This window comes from Nylanderia fulva, unplaced genomic scaffold, assembly GCF_048542155.1.
Source record: "Nylanderia fulva isolate GAGA-0341 unplaced genomic scaffold, ASM4854215v1 Scaffold35, whole genome shotgun sequence".
NCBI classification, from domain to species: Eukaryota; Metazoa; Arthropoda; class Insecta; order Hymenoptera; family Formicidae; genus Nylanderia; species Nylanderia fulva.
The window spans coordinates 481,080-498,675 of NW_028190422.1; the positions used below are offsets into that span (position 1 = coordinate 481,080).

The 17,596-nt window shown below is 41.3% G+C and overlaps 1 protein-coding gene and 1 long non-coding RNA gene across 3 annotated transcripts in view; one reads left to right on the plus strand and one right to left on the minus strand.

Annotated features, from left to right (window-relative positions):
• LOC146722201 (uncharacterized) overlaps positions 1–17,245 on the plus strand; it is a 108,479-nt gene extending 91,234 nt beyond the window's left edge. Inside the window, exons 3-4 of one of the 2 annotated variants that reach the window (XR_014925280.1) lie at positions 16,436–16,553; positions 16,758–17,245. This is a non-coding gene — a long non-coding RNA (uncharacterized LOC146722201). The remainder of the gene's footprint in view (positions 1–16,435; positions 16,554–16,757) is intronic. The other variant, XR_014925281.1, reaches the window with a different exon arrangement.
• Positions 1–17,596, minus strand: part of LOC114934931 (MAP/microtubule affinity-regulating kinase 3-like) — a 341,090-nt gene that overhangs the window by 145,168 nt on the left and 178,326 nt on the right. The window lies entirely within an intron of this gene.

Below are 17,596 nucleotides of genomic sequence, written 5' to 3' on the forward strand. Positions count from 1 at the left end.
ACGTGCCCGTTGCCGTGAATGTTAATTGCAACTCGCGCTCATATCGCGAACAACATTTCCCTCTGATCAACAGTGTGTATACACGGTCGCACTTTTTAATTATCACGGATACGACGGCAGCGGGACACACAGACACGTAACGCCAGAATAATTAACGTACTCGCGAAACCGTCCCGTTGGTCTCTCGATAGTCGTCGTGTTCTCTCGCTGCTCTCGCTCTCGTGGAATATTCAGGATAATTAGCGAGAGCTGCACCCGGCTTGCACGACAATCAGAACTGCCTCGCGTTTCGTGCTCGACCGCAATCGTCAATAATTTACAGGACTAATAAGTCCGAGAGGCAAAACATACCAAGAAGTCTAGGAACGGAGTCATTTCTACGGACGATCGTAATTAAGTACAAATTGTCCGCGGACGATTAAGTAATCGTCCGAGCGGCGAAAAGAGGGAGAGAGAGAGAAGTTAATTTCGGATTAACTCTCGCTCGTTAATTTCAATAATCTAGTGCAAGTTGAGACATCGTTTACATTTCGTGCGCACGATGGCAAAACGAGACAGAATTGACGCGAGAAAGAGAGAGAGAGAGAGAGATCGCGCACAAGAGAGAAAGTTTGAACGTAAAGTATAATAATAGCGTACTAGTAAGAGCTAATACGTTCGAGATTGTATATTCGAAGAGGCAATTATAGCTGCCGTCAGTGCAGGGGTCAAATTATAAGCAGCAAAGTAATTCCTAAATACCGCTTGTGGTGTCTAGTGCGAAACGAAAGTATTAGAGACAGCGATTTCCTCTCGCGATCCGATAAATGGCGTGAATTACACCGACAATTGCGCGAATTGCTTTCTCCGATATACTGCGATCTCTTCGAGATCTCGCGCGAATCCCTGTCTGAGAAATGTATCCGGATTTAAAGGAGTAACGTCTTCGGGATCCAAATGTTACAGCTACCCTAGCAGATATATATCCGGGGTGTAATTAATAAAGGTTAAATTATCGACATGAGAGGGCCACGCGACATTTCGAATTATCGTCCCTGTCTCGCTACTTGACTCGGGCCATTAACAATTCGCTTCGTTAATTTGAGACGCCGAGCCGAGCTCCTAGCGATGTGCACCTAAGAAGACTCCTACGAAGCCACTCTAAACTACCGGATTTACGGTTAACCGTTTGCTAAACGTTTCGCGTAAACACGCCGTTAACAGTGACGTGGCGAGATCCCTTCTTCCTTCCTCGCCTCCAAATCTCCCCGTTTCATCCCCGGCTGTCAACGTGTTGCTCAATTATATATTTCCAAGAGAGAATATTGTAAACGTGTGTATATATATATATATACCATAAAGGCGGAGAGCTTTGTTATTGCAGCACAGAGAAGGCAAATTGGAAGGCGAAGTTGATGCTACAAGCGCAAATTTTTCTAGAGAAAAAATAATAGGCAAAGGAAAGAGAAAAATGTATATATATATTTTTTGATGTGCAAAAGAGAGAAAGAAACAAATGAAGAGTGAATTTTCAATTATTTGTCTGATTTTATTTTTGTTTTTATCGCACAGCTACGCCATTGCGTTAAGCAATTCAACTCTGCTCGCGCGACAGGTAGCCTTAATACATAGTATTTCCCTGGGTTGTGTGATCAACGGCCGATCGACTAATTGCCGGTAATGCCGAGTGACAGAATCAAAAGTCGTTTGCGCCGCGTATATATCGCCTACGTGCATCGTGTTTACTCGCGCGCGAGCAAAATACGGCGATATAGATGGGGAGGTAGGCTGGTGGGTGGTTCCTCTGAATCGAGATTATGAAATTATGACTGCGCATATATCACTCGGCCGTTTGTGCACGCTCGTTTTCCTCGCGCCCCGAAGGTCTCGGGAGTCACGCAAAACGCGTATTTGAGCGCGCGATTTATGCACCGACGTTTTGCGGATGCATTCTTTTCGACACTCGAGATTTTTCAACCGATCCCTAATTTGTATGATTCTATTTTTTATTTTCTCCTTTGCCGTCTTAACGCCTAACGAGCGGGCGCGCCAACTGCGGTTAATCCTCGTTCCACACAATCAGCGCTCGGCTTTCTTCCTCTGCTTGACGAGGAACATATATCTTGAGAAATCTCTGCTAAATAATGAAATATGCGACAAATAGACTTAGCTTGTTCGATATTATAGGATAATATCGGAATAATAGAAATATGTCTATGGTCATAATTTAGAGAGATAATCTATCGCTTATTCGTAATAACGCGAGACTTAATGCATGTGAGATATAATCTTCTATATTTATAGATCTGTCGGTTACAAGCTTATTTTTTGCATTTAAAGAGTGAAAGAGGGATATATATCAAGCAATGCGATAGTGTCACAATGTCAAGAATATAAAAAGCGAATAATCATTGGATTGTGTGCACGTTGCATTATCCGGAATTCCTACGTTAAACGTGCTGTCAAATAAAATATCTTTAGAATAGAAATCGTAATAAAAAATCTAACATTTTTCTTAATCAACTTTACACATCTTATGCGATCTAAACGTGTCATGATTTTATAATTTTATGTAATTTAGAATTTGCAGGAAATTTTCTTTCACAAATTATTCTATTAAATATATTGTACGAATTAATGGAATTTTAAATCGCAATTAACATCGATAACGACTAGTTGTATTAATTTCATTTTTTTAAATATCTACTTTTTTTAACAAAGTGTTTAATATTTTTTAAATCTTTTTTATACTTTTTTACTTAATACACACAAATATCTGAAATATTTTGTACATACTTGACAGGTATTATATTAAAATTTTTAAAAATTTTAGAAAATATATTTGAATTTTAAAGAATTTCAAGAAACACAAAGTATAGAATACGCGACTAAAGTGAAGAATAAATCGAAAATTGGACTCGCGATTACATTGGTTTCGATTCCCGATATAATGATTCAATCGATGACTGGCGTAAACACGATTCGATTCCTTGAAAATTCGGCGAGCTGTCTCGAAAGCTCGATCGACACGGTTGATCACTCCGGGATAACTCGCGCAGCTCGAACCGGTTCCTGGGCAGCACGCGGTCGACCGCAATAATTCTCTCGTTTAAATCAAACTTCGTCAGATTACAGTCGGTCGGCCACGATTAGACGCAAATCGCAGAATATCGGATTACGCGATAGACCTCTCGTACCGCTAATAAGCGGCGGCTTCTCTGCAAGAGCATCAATAGAGCACGCGGCATTTCGCGTCTCTCGATCTCGCGTGACGTTAGCCCCCGAGCGAGCAATTAACTTAATTATTTCCCGGCCCCAATTAGCTTTCTCGCGGTGGGAATTTACGAAATTGATTTTGCTTTCTCCTTTTTATTTCGAAAAATTTGACCGGATGCAAATCAGTCGGCGCCAGGGCGGCTCACGTTCCTGCACATGAATGATACGTCTTACGGACCGCGATATATATTTTATAACGCGCGTTGCGTGTTCTCCGCACATTTGTTTTCCAAGAGCTATTAGAATATAGGGTTGGGCATGTCGAATCGAATGAATCTGGAGTTGAATCGGTGCCATTCCCGCTCGCGTCCGACACCCCGAAATCTTTTATAGTATATGATTTAACCATATCATTTTCGTTGCGATGATCAATGGCTTATCGATTGTCAAATGATTAATTCTCTCTTGCAATGAAGACGTATGAAGAATTATATAAGTCTTAGAAATATTTATAATGTATTTTCTTGAAGAAAATTCATTATTCTACGATAGACTTCAAGAAAGAATATACATAAATATGTAAATTAAATTTTATATTATTTTTATTTTGGATTTTTAGAGCACGTTGATCATCGGTAGACTTGAAATCCAAATTAAAATCAATTCCTAGGAAAGCTTAGTTCCCTGGATAATAAATAATTAATTAGCACTCGCGATTTTTATATGAAGCAAAAATGTAGAGTTCGAAGCGTCCGCTGATAATGAATTCGAAAAATCTCGCCTCGTCGGATGTCAGTCGAATGTTCCGTTACTCCTTTATCTCTTCGGCGAGAGAGCGCTTAGCATTCTTTGCGCGCAAAGCTAACAAATTGTCAGCGGCACTTAACGTGTCAAGCCGGGATATCCAGCCGTGCTGTGTAAGCGGCGTGTTGTCGCCGCGTAAATGTAAAATAGCCTAAGGTCGAAATAATCGAGAAACCGGTCCGCTAAATTTCCGTGCCGTTTCACGGTGTTTCACGGGGATCGGGCGAACCATAGCGGCAAACGCACCCTCGCTCAACCCCCTCGGGAGCGAAACTTATCGATCGCGTGTGTAACCCTTCTTCTTCCCTCTTCCACCTTCCGCAGGCTCGCCGCTGATATATCCACTCGTTCGTCATACGATCTCCTCTTGACTCTCACTGCTTGTCACCGTACTCACTATTTTACACCCGATAAAGCCTCTTTACGTGTTCTCGAGACGAGACCGGCAAAAGGGGAAAGAAAGAAAGCGAGATGAGGTATGTACGCGACAAAGTAAAGAGAAGGAACAACAGGCGTCAACCGGCCTATACCTATCGCGTGACGCATTAATAAGCCGCGCGAGAAGCTCGAGCACTCTCTCGGCGCAATCGGTCGAAATATTTTCGAGAGAAGGCTCGTAAAAATTCGAGATATCGCTTATAAGTGTCTTTGGATGCTCGCGGCTCTCGTCCGTCCGTCCATCGGGAGCATCGCAACGCTCGAGTGCCCTCGTTGAACCCCACAAAAGGTCCATTCCGGGCGTTCCGAGCTTTACGACTGGCTGAAAACGAGAGGGGAACCGATCTCTCTCGTCAGGCGAGAGTATGTACGCGCCGACACCGATATTTATCGGCTCTCTGTGGTCGTATATTAAAATATATTCTGAATAATGCCACATCGTAGAGATATATACGCTCGTTCGCGCGAGTGAGAGTACGAGAGTGCAACGAGAAACGGGAGTCGCGCGAATGGATCATCTGTGGCTGCCAGGCGACCGCAATATTTATGCGCGACGCAACATTTATACATATAATTTTACATAATGCGATTTGTCGCAATCATAAAGCGATGCATTTCGCGCGACGGACCTGCGCCGTTTATATATAGAGTGTCCTCCGAGTATATATCGTGATTTATTTCAGACAATTTCGCAGTTTAAAAAATTGTATAACGCAAGAATTTATTGGAAATAACCAGGGTTGAGTAAGTTAATGATTTTTTAAAACTACGTTAAGTTAAAGTTAATTGCTTACCTATATGCGTGAACAAAAAATTAACTCATAATTAAAGTTAATTTTTAAAAACATTTATATTAAATTAGAATTTTGTTTGTTAATTCTTTTAAAATTTTTAATAACAAACAACAAAGAAATTTTGCTTTTTATATAAGTAGAAATATATATTTTTGGTAATTATATTATAATTGATGACAAATGAACTGGAAATAACTAATGTCAAAATTTTTTGGAGGCATTTCAATTACGTTTTCAACAAGAGATTGAAACATCATTCTTAAATTATCCGTTTGCCCATTACGTCTCGTAGAAATAGCGAACGCACCTCTCTCGCAATCCTCTCATAATCTTGCCATTAAATTCCCATTAGCATAGGACTCCTTTTCCACGATTCATTGTTCATACGACTGATCTCATAATTCTTGACGTTCGTCCCTCGCTCACGTGTCGCTTCGGAAAAACGACCGTCAGTCATCGTCGATGACAGCTTCCGAGGTATGAGCGTCAATAATTTTCATCGATCGAGGAGAGGGAAGAATAAAGACATCGATGATGTCGCGGATTCCGCGAAGAACTCTATATCTCTCGGCGCCTGTCCGTCGTCGCTCAAGATCATTCGGCGTCGATCACCGATTGCCGCAGCACGAACACAATGAGGGTTCGACTCATAACGTCGCTCAGGGTCGCGGCATCTCTCACTCGCGAAGGGTGTGCAAGGCCGCGAGGTATGTATATGCGCATATCGTATCCTATATACGCGCCCATTGGTAGCCGCAATCCGGCCGATATATTTCTCGCAAGGAGATCACTCGATTACCGCGATCCCTCGGAATTGCGAATTACGCGTGTGAGTATGTGTGTGTGTGTGTGTGTGTGTGCGGCTACGGCTTCTGCGTACGTAATGACTGCCATTACGTGTACCGCAGTCGAAACATATTCGATTACGCTACCAAGGACGCGCTGCGTTTGTCTACCTACCTACCTACCTACGATTGTCGGTGGCGATCGATGTTGCCTCACGGGCGTGAAATGTGACGCAAAATGACTTTTTTCGTTCAAATTGGCTCGACGCGCCGCGACATGCAAACGTCATGCGCTTTATAATTACGTCGATGTATATCTATCTGCACAATGGCTACCATTTTTTTCAATCATATTTCTCGCATGCGCGCAAAAAAAAAAAAAAAATTGTGCGAAATTGTGATAAAGCGAGGAATCTTCGGGAGATATTTTTTATAAGAGTCTAGCTCTATATATGCATTTATAATGCGCGTGGTTCGCTTTTAAAAGGATCGCGTGCCGCTAAATAGCATGTCGGCCCGTTGTGATCTATATTACGAGATGGGATATCAGAGATATCCGCGAAGTCAGTAACCTGCGGTTTTGTATCGCGCCATTTTTCAAGACGCACCGACGCTTCAAGAACGAACAGGAGAATCTTCGGGAGAGAACTCCGCTCACGCCCCAGCGAAATATTAAAGCCGCCCCGTTGCTGACCCCCGTCGTGATCCCCCACTTCATAGAGAGATATTGGACATCTCTGGTGGTCCAGAAGAAATGTAGCCCGATGCAATGTACCACGATGATGGCAACGAGCGCTTAAGTGAGATACCCGTACAGATATCATATCGATAAAACTCTCGGCACCTTTTCCTTTTCTTTTTGTCTCTTTTTTCTCCTCCTCACATGTGGCAAATATCGTAATATAATAAGTAAATAGGTATGTAGAATTCTAAATTTTTCTTGATACAACATATCAAGTAAAATAAAAAACTAAAATGAAGAAGTTAATAATTAGGAAATTATTTATCTCAGAGAATCAAAACGATGAAAATACAACAGGTTTCCGTCCAATTGATATTAAAAAAAAAAACCGGCAAAGAACCTCGAATCAGAGAGAAAGTATACCACAAATTTTTGCAATATATCTTATATAATGTAACTTCTTCAGGATTTTCAAGCTCTCTCAAGCGCGAACGAAATACTCATAAAATATCAATATATTTAAAAAATAGAGCGCAACGTGTCGATCCTATTCGTTCCGATTTTAACCAATCGGGAGATGCGTCCGGAATGAAAGCGAGCTCCGAAGGGTTTGATCGAAGGGGAAGCCGGTCGAATGTGCTTACGTCGCAATTACACTCGCAGCTCTAAATGTACATTTCGCGGCGAGAGGGACCTGCAGGACAGATTCGCTCGTACAAATATGGCATCAAGAGAAGAGAGAGAGAGAGAGAGGGAAGAGAGGGTGACCAACAGCACAGGAGGGTGCAAATATCGAACGGACGAGCTCCTCCATCCGCTTCCAGTGATGCATGACGCAATGTTACTGACCCTATATACGCCCACTGAAACAACCCTATTCCCTCGATTCCTCCTTCGCTACCTCCGCCTCGTCGTTCCCGAGGACCTCGCCGATCTCGCCGAGACCCGCCCTCGGTTATTTATTTCCATTTATTTCGACCATCGAATCCCGCACTTATATCCTTCGGCCTCGTCGCGCCCTGTTACGGACCTCGCAGTATATTTTATTACCGCTCAAAATGATTTCGCATCGCCGCCGAGCAAGCTTCTCGACAACGTGTACGTAGACTGGATACACGCGATCGTAATCGATTGCGTTGAAAGATAATTCGTAATTTCACGTAAGTAACGTTCGAGTTACATGAGCCGTTAAATCTGAGTGGTATTATAAATCATATTTTTCTCTTTCGAATGGAATTTGTAAAAATACATCTACCAAAAACAGTAGAAATATTTGAGGAAAGCCGGAGAGAGGGAGAGATAACATCCGAAATATATTTACGTTGTTTGAATATCCTAAAAAAATATTTACTCGGAAAAAATTCTTAAATCATATAAAGGTATAATAAATATATAATAATGTCATACGTCGAGATTTTTATGTTAACAAATATTAGAAGCTAACATGTTGATGGTTAGATTAAACTAACGAGTCAGCTGCCAAGACAAATTGTCGCTCTCTCGTTATTATTATTATATTCTCGCTATAATTTATGATTAATAGGCCGCCTCGGTAGAACCGAAAGCCCGTTCTCTCTCTCTCTCTCTTGACAAGGAATTTGCGCTAACGAAATAATCCAACGTCGGCAGAAGGCGGGGAAAGCCGGCTCTCTCGTACGTCTTAATTGGCTTCTCGCGTTCACGTTCGATCATGTTTTCGCAGTTCCGAACCCTTCCGCGTCGCGGATCTAATTAACGAATTGCATTAGTGTATCGGGGAAAGTCAAACATTATATTCTACGAGAACGGTAAACAACCCTTTCGCGAAAGGGAAGAAAATGACGGACACGAGGCTCCTCGTTTGCGAGCGCGCGATTCGGTTGAGGCTCGACATTATTTATTTAGGCTCGCAATCGGCGCTCATCATTTCCACGCTCGTCCGAAGGATGCCGAAGATAGAAAAAACTATCCCCGCATCGTTGTTGTCCGAGAAAAGAAGAGAGAGAGAGAGAATCGCTCATCTTTCCGTTGCTCCTGCGTTTGAAAAGAGCGCGCATAGTATACGAGTTTACGCACATGCACAGAAAAAACAGTATCCTTGAAAGAATGCAAATATGCCTTGATTCGAGTATATTTTATCCTTATAATATAAATAATTTTGGATAAAGAGGATAATTTATCCTTAAAACAAAGTGCAAAATATTCTTGGTTGAAGCTGAAATTTACTTATAAATATTGCAAGTGAGCATCGGATATAAGCGATACTTTCAAATATATAATTCTTAATTCAAATGTGACTAAATTTGTTTTTACTATATAATGATTTTTAAAACAAGAATATATTTTAAGGATAAACTTATTTATTTATTATTAAGACAAATGAAAATTTGTGATTACAAAGAGCATTCTGTGCTTAAATCAATCAAGTAGCGTTCAAGAATAAAAATATACTTGAATCAAGGATTCCTTTTTTTCTGTGTGCATATGTCAAATCTATCCTAAATATATATATATTCTTTTTATCTCTCTATATATTTTTTCTCGTTTCGTTCAATTTAATATAATTACGCGCGCGAAGCAAAGTTACATTATTCTTTGATATGCTAAAATATAAAAAATTGCAACGCATTTAATTACGTAATGCATGAAAATTCAATATTCATATCCGTAACAGAAAATATACGGACAAGAAGATAGAATTTTTCTACAAGAATCTTTCGATCAAAATATCTGCGCTTTCAAGATCCTCACGAAGCTCAACCTTGCAGGAGACGTGCAACATATAAAAGAGTTTATTCATTTATAGATTTGTGTACGTTATTACGTCTACGTAAATCTAAGCCTATATGTCTACACCCACGTCTATACATTTCGTCGACGATTATCTGAAAGAGCAAATGTAAGTAGCACGACGCAATGTTGGGGCCAAATGGGATTAAAAGTACTGCTCGGATACGGAGGCTGCGTAGATCGAGCAGTGGGGTCGGCGAGAGTGCCCTAGATTTTCCCTTGTTTTCGAATGCGTGGTGCGGATAGCGGTCGTAAGTTAGGGGGCGCCTTGTATAACTACCCGCTATACGCCCTCGCCGTTGCGCATAAAATATTTCGGCGCTTTAATGGCTAATAGCTTTTAATGGAACCTCTCCCGAGCGTGTATTTCGTGACTGCGAAAGCCTCGATAGAGGGACTCGGGAGAAGAACCGCGGTCAAAGGAGACGGAAGCGTATCATCCAGAGCTTTCTGCCTCCTGGTTTCTTTACGACTCACGGAAGTTCCTCGGCCGATGATTAAGAGTTTGGCAAAGTTTAGTAATATTATTCGAGGCTCAAATATTCGTGGTTTTAGAAATTGACAAAGAGATCGATTATTATATGTGTCTTCTTTTTTAATTATATGCTTGTACGAATTTAATAATTTTTATGTTTTAATAAGCCTGTTACAGTTACAGTATTTATATATACGGGTTACCATTTATCTTTCTCTCTTGTTTAAGATTATAATTGTATAGACAAATGCAGGAATGTGCTTATATTAACGTTAAATCCACAAAGATGCAACTAGTTCTCCTTAAACTTCTAATCAAGAAATATACACACTAACTGCTATCTCTAAAGCAAGTTAACCATGCAATTATCGTTGCAACTGCATCTGGATATTAACGTAGAAAGAAGGAAAACGCCTCTCGTGGGAAACTATGCGTTTCGTTCGACCTATGGCAGCTTTTCCAGACCGTAACGCTCGAGAGAGATCTCTAGAGCCGATTTATCTCGGTTTCGTTTGTTGTTTTGTGACGCATCGCAAAATCCCGACGACGACGAATAAAATTGAATATGCAAGTAAATTGGCGAACGTTTCGCGTCTCTCTCAATTCCGCTCGCGCCGGCGAAAAAATTGAAAGTAGGTCTTCCGTATCGAATCGGCGGATTAAATCGCTGAATTAGCATTTCTTAATTAAGACCGACGGTTTACGGCCCGGCTATAATGAGCGGCACCTAACGAGCGAGTCTCCTCAACAACGCGACGCTGCTGCATTCACGAATCCGTGAGCGGCTGTGCTTCGTAAAAGCAGCGCGAGGTCACGTATAACCCCGGTTTCCGGAAAGTCGAAACGATCCTTTCTCGCGTGAAGGGTCACCGACCATAGAATTAGTTCCTCGCATTTCGCCGAATATATATATATATATACGACGGATTCATTAATATATGTCGCGCAATTCATTCGGGACTTTTTTTTCGATCTGTCGTTAAAAGAGAGAAATACGAGCGGCGCGACAAGGATTCCTCGACATTAATAATTAATTCTTATCGTCATGTCTATTCGATAACAGCTAAACGTCAATCAATTTTATCGTTCGCGATAAATTCAATCGATATATGTGTATGTACAACCGACAGGAGGAAATTACATCGCAAAAAGTCGCCCCTCTGCGGACGTTTACTAATAGCTATCGCTTTCCGATAATAATTCAATATGCGCTATATATATTTAACGACATAAGCGAAAATACGCGTAGTATTCCTGCAATTTCCAGCGTGCTGGATTTTTCGGGATGCGATCTGACTCGGACAATCATGAAATATCGTTGCGGCAGGAATTTGTCTTGGAGCAGAGCTTGGTATTCGAGGAACCAGCCGGGGGTCGGAGACAAATCACCGACAATAACGCCCAACGACATTATTTTAGTATTTCTGATTCGGCCAAGTAAGAGGGGGTGTCAGCCCCTTTCGCCGACGGCAGCAAAATCATATTACAATCAATATGAAATTCCGACCGAATACGCGCCACTTCTTTCCCGCGATTCACTCTCTCCCTATATTCTCCTTCATCTAATAAATTAATTCGTTCGATCGGTCATTCGGACCGATCATGTCATTTTCGGTATCGGCAAATATCACATGGAAAACTATAGTTGAAATTGATTTAGGTAAATTCAGATAAAAGCGTATACGTGGAAGATAATTCACTTGCAAAATATGCTTTTTGCATATCGAGTAACGAAAGTTGTTCCACGAGAATTTGTCAATTTTGCGAGAAAGACAAATTTCAAAAGCAAATGATTCACAAACATCAACATATGTAAAATAACACATTCCGAAGTTTGTCGTTAAATTAAATTCGAGAAAATACGAAATGGATATATACGCAGGGAAAGAGATGTAACTGTCGGGAATTTTCTGGGAAAATTTCGTCGGTACATACCGTGTGTGCACGGATCTCGGAATTTTTCGTATCCGAGAATATATTTGACGCACCCTGAAGAGATTAGAGGCGCGCAAACGTGTTTGCCCGCATTGCTCCCTTGGGTCACGCGCCAGCGCATGTGTGTCATTCCGACATACACATTGTATGTACAAAGAGGCTGGCACGTAATGTCAATATTAAACTAGGACCTCGATCTTCCCCGCGATACGCGGTCAATACCTTTAATCTTTCGTCGAGTCCCTCGGCACACACACACGGCATAAATCTCGAGATCTTTTCTTCTAGAAATTAATTTTAATGGCCTAATAGCATTCCTCGGTGTTGAATCTTTTCATTCGTATCGCCTGTCGTTTTATATGTTTGAATATTTCTCGCGATGATTCATCGAAACGTTCGTTTCCAGTGAAACGATTTGTTTGGATAATCGTACGATCGATATCTCTGAAACGTTATCGCTAACCGTAGACGCGGTGTCCGAACGCATGATCGGTTCTTAACTCACGGGAACCAGACAATTTCGTCGGGGCTTATCAGGGAATCGTGGCACGTGCCGGCGCGATAATTTCGGCGGCACGCCGCGGCTTTGGCGAACGGAACGGCGATTTCGTTCAAGCGCTTTTGGCGGGAAGAGAAAAAGACAGAGAGTGTGCAACGTGTATGTGTCGATCGAAGCCGCGCGTATAAGAGAGCATCTACGTGAACGGTGTGCGAAAACGGGGCTTACCGGATGGTATTCGCGGACGACGAGATTATTGAATTTATGGGGGAAAAAGACGCGACTGAAAAAGAGAAAATTTGGCGAATCGAGAGAAAGCGAGAAAAGCGCGAAGAGACATATACATATTCCTCCATCCCGCGATCGCGATAGAGAGAGAAACGGAAATCGCGAGGAGAAGCGCGAAACGACTTGCCCGTTTATACGAGGCTGTGTGTCTGTATCTGTATCCGGCCGTATCTCTCCGCCGTGATGTTTGCCGGAGATTTACCGTAAGCATGTGCAATCCCATAAATCTCGCTCTCCTACGGCGACATTGTCGTGGCGGTCGCCGCGATCATCACGATTTACCGTGACGACTATGGGATATAACGATATATATTGGGGGTTACGGCGAATTTCGAGAGACCGATAGCGCTTGCGTATAATGGTTACCCTCCGATTGACTGTTACGTTACATCAGTCCCCTGGGATTGACGCGCAACTTGAAAGCAATTGCATATATACGAGAGATATACCAGGCCGCAGCTATCGTCGTTTCTCATACAGGTATGCATGCAATCTTGATAAGAACAGAGATTAACATCTGTTTCACTAACATATGTAAGTTTCGAGATTAATTTATATATGGAAGTTTGGGATCTCAAATTGAGATACAGTTCCGAATAATTAATTTTTCGTTCTTCGGCTCTATTGTCCGACTTAGAAAACATCATATTTATATTCTTTATATTGAGAGCCGATAAAAATATTTATTTCTGAGAACATCTCTTTCGTTTATAATAACTGTGCACAATTTTATAACACTTAAGAGTGTCGTTGAACTGAAAAAATAGTCCTGTCTCAAACATTTCTTTTTAAACACTTTCTTATGATATAAGTGTATATGTTCCCTTAGGTATTTGTTTCCGCATATTTTTATTAACAACGACGAACAAGTAACGAGATTAAAAAAAAAAACTCAGGAAAAAGAGATATAGGTTAAAGATTAGGGACTATTGTCAGCATAAAGGAAATACTATCAGCAAGTTAATCAGAGCTGATAAAACATTCGAGTATGCTCTTTCTCAGGCAATAATGACGAGGCACACTCTCTATACATATATGCGTCATGTGTACATTTCGATAAAAATAATTCCTTCTCTCGCTGGACTCGATTGCACGGCTTTCTAACGACAGGGAGGCGGCGAACGCGCTTCGGCGATGAAGTGCGATATACACGTGTGTCACGTAGGCTATTACAGCGACGTATTGTCGGGCAGGAAAAGGGAGAAAGAGAGAGAACGAGAAAGAGAGGGTCGGTTACCGACCTTGCCTTATCGCTCGGCTTTGTAACTCGTGACTATCGGGAAAGCAGTAAAACTTTATCGCAACGTCAATTTCAACGCGGACGTATATATATATATATATATATATATATATACGTACGTACTTACGCGCGACGCGCTTACCAATCGCCGTGGAATGCACCCGCGGTTACGCACTGCACTTACCCCGTCGCAGTATGGAGGGTCACTCTCTCTTTCTCTCTCTCGCAGTGACCTCGATCGCTCGACAAGTCGGACCAAAAATCCTTTCGAAGCGAGGGAGTCATAGGTAATTGAGATGCCAGGCGGATAAATGTCATTGCGTTATTAATGATTCCCTTCTCGTGACAATCGCGTATTTTAAATAAGTATGAGATTGGAATGCATAGATCTCGCGAATTATTCATTGCAGAAAATAAAGCACTGTAAGTAAGATTCTAATTAGTGAAGTATCAGGAGAAAATGATTAAAAGATATTAAAATGTATTACATGTTTAATGAAAATAATAAGGTTTCAAAATAATTGCGCAGATATATGATGTTAAATAAATTATTTTAAAGGAATCAAAATACCAAGTAAAATTTTAATTACTGATTATTAGAGAAGAAAACGAGATTAAAACATATATGTTCCACTTTTAATAGAAAATTATTTACACCTATTAAAAATGATTGCGCAGAAATATGACGTTATAAAGTACAATTGAAATAAAGTGATTCACGTCATGAGATTTGCAGTTATAATGAGAGGCAAATTCGCTCTCACCCGTAACATTTTCCCGTCTAAAATAAAGAGATACAAACGTACGGCTGTTTTTTTGGGATCGAATCGAATATTCCAAACGCGGCTGTATATGGGTGTAAGCGCGAGTATCGGCTATAAGATTTGATTTACGTAACGACGAAGGTGTCGAACGTACTTTCAGCGCCTATTGTTAGAGCATCGTAGGACGTTCCGCCGTCGATCGTATCTCGTAAGCGCGGTTAAGCAATGACCTATCACGATGAAGGCATTCTCAAAGATCACGCGAAGCTCGAAAAAAATGAAAAAAAAAAAAAAAAAAACGTACGCATAGTCTTTCTTGAATATGGAATGGCTATGTGATCTTTTGGGCGACTATAATCGGAGGATTTTATTTCATAAAAATCTACGTGTAAAATTAGCTAATTATACAACTATTACCTAGTTTTTAATTTCTCCTACAAATATATTTAAAAAAAAAAAAAAAAAACGCTTTTTTTGCAAGCTCTTAAAAAAAGTCTGTCGCACGTCTTCATATATATTTTGATTAACAAACGACCTGAGGTTTCTTCTTCTTTAGTTTCGCCAAGTTTCGCGAGGCAGAGTTGCGATACGCATGATGCTACAATTTAAATAAGAGAAGGAAACGGGCATTACCGTTTATGTTTTTACGCTAATCTTAACACGAAGCTGCGGTACCGCTATATGGAGCCGTTTCTTCATGGTAGGCAAAACACATTTAACCTTCGCGATATAAACACGTCTCTATCTGACCGCGCGTCTCTACGTGTCAAAACGCGATCGAGCGTATATAACATCGAGAGGAGAGAGACTGCGAGAAACCCGGTCTTTAAGGGCCGTATCGGCGCGTGAAATGCAGAGGTATATACCGATCGCGTTTATGACTATCGGTAGTATCGGAAGAATAACGTTGCATAAAATATGATTTAGAGATCTTTGACCCTGCCTCTCGTAATGGCGCGACGCGGCTCGGTTCGAAAGAGCGCGTAGTATAAGCACGCATGTCGATTCGCGTATTCGCACCTGCGATAAAACACCGAGTTGCCTGTACGTGTGTACGAAGAAGTGTACATACGTGGTCGACCAGGTGCCTATCGATCTTTCCACACGTTTCTCACTCGATAGCTATTCTACGTATGTATTGTACATATACGATCCTTTCGTCCTTTCCGGCTGAGAAACCGATGTTGCATCGGGGTAACATCAGTTTCCTCGCGTCGATATATGTATATGCGAAACTTTCGATACTTGAATACGTCGTCTCTCGAGCGATAAAATATTAATCCCTTTTATTATTTTCTTTCGTCGCGCGATTTTTTTCTTCAAAAAAGTTGAGAAACTTTGACATTCGATTATTCAATAGAGGCGTGTCGGTGCGTGGATCGCTAGGAATTAAGATTGAAGAGATCGCTCGCGGATGAGGCTTCGCTCCTATTAGTCAACTAACTACGACGGCCATTCGCAACAACGGGTGCGTGCATAAAAATCGCCGTGAATTACGGCACGGGTGCCGCACATCAAGTTTAATCGCCGACCCAGTTATTTAGCATTTGCAAGATAGGCGCGGCTCAACATCGCATCAAGATCTCGTACTGCGAGATTCTCTTAAGCTATTGTACGCCTAAAATTGAATTTTCATTCGGATTTTCCTAAAAATATCAGCGTATAACGCTATTTATTTATAGAGGATAAGCTGACGTGCCGGATCAGCTGATTCGATTCAATCTTTCGAATTCAATAAAATTGAACAACTCGTATTCTGTGTTTCAGTTAACGTCGATGCATCACTCTGGAATTAGGGCTGGCTCTCAAATATTTTTGGCTGCGAAGACGGATACTTGGCAGACAGACATTATATCCAGGTTGAAAAGAACTGTGAGAATGACAGGTAAGACACTTCACCTTTAGTGACAGGCGAAGACGAAAGAAAGGCGGCAATGACTTTGGGGTCTCGTTAAGATTCCGCGATTTGCTTGCAGTCGAGAGTGAAAACGCGACGGCATTAACATACAATCCCCCAGGTTTCCCCATTAGCAATAATTGTTAGTCATACGTGTATACGCTTTCTTTCTTTTTCAAACTTCTTTCATAGCAGTACCCCGTTCAAGGACTCTGCTTTATGGCCACCGTAATACTCATCCCGCCTTACCGAGAGAGCCACCGGCCTTGGACGGCCGTTTGTGTATTTCGCATCCTCGATGCGCCTTCGCGCGCTGCATCCGCGACGAATCGACGAGAGAAAGAGCCGCTTTTAAACCGTGACCCACACCCACGCTTTGCTTTCAGCGATAACAATCCGTTCGCAAATTCCACCGACCCTTCCCGGTAACAAATCGACCTTACTTCAGCTAAATATCGAATAACGTACTTGCATATGCTTATATACCGATGTAAGAAACATCAAGGTAAACACAGCGCGCGATAAAACACGGCTGCTCTCGAAGAAGCAAGATTATCTGAGATCAATAAAGCTTCGTCCTACGTCGACGAAACGGTTCGAGTTAATAGAGCGTGAATATTTAAACGAACAACGCTGATTTAAAATATGCTTCTAGGAAACTAAGTTTTCGGTATCGATATATAGAGGGAAAAATGTGCAAAGAATATATTATTCCAAATATATTTCATATTTTAGGTTTATATTTAAACGATGTATTCTGTAGATATATAAATTGATATTTTTTCCTAACAATCGTCTAATTTTCTAAAAATGCCAAAAATTGATATAATAAAAACCACGTAGGAATGTAAATCTTTTCGCGACGCACGACTCTATATTCTCAGCGACAAGTGCAGTTAATATCATCGGGATGACCATCATTCCGAAGTCGAGAGGCCGTCTAAGCCGATAAAGGGCTTCCTGTGTTAAAATTGTCTAACGATAAGATTTGCAGCGGGATTAACAAGCACAACGAAGCCATTCGTGGGCAG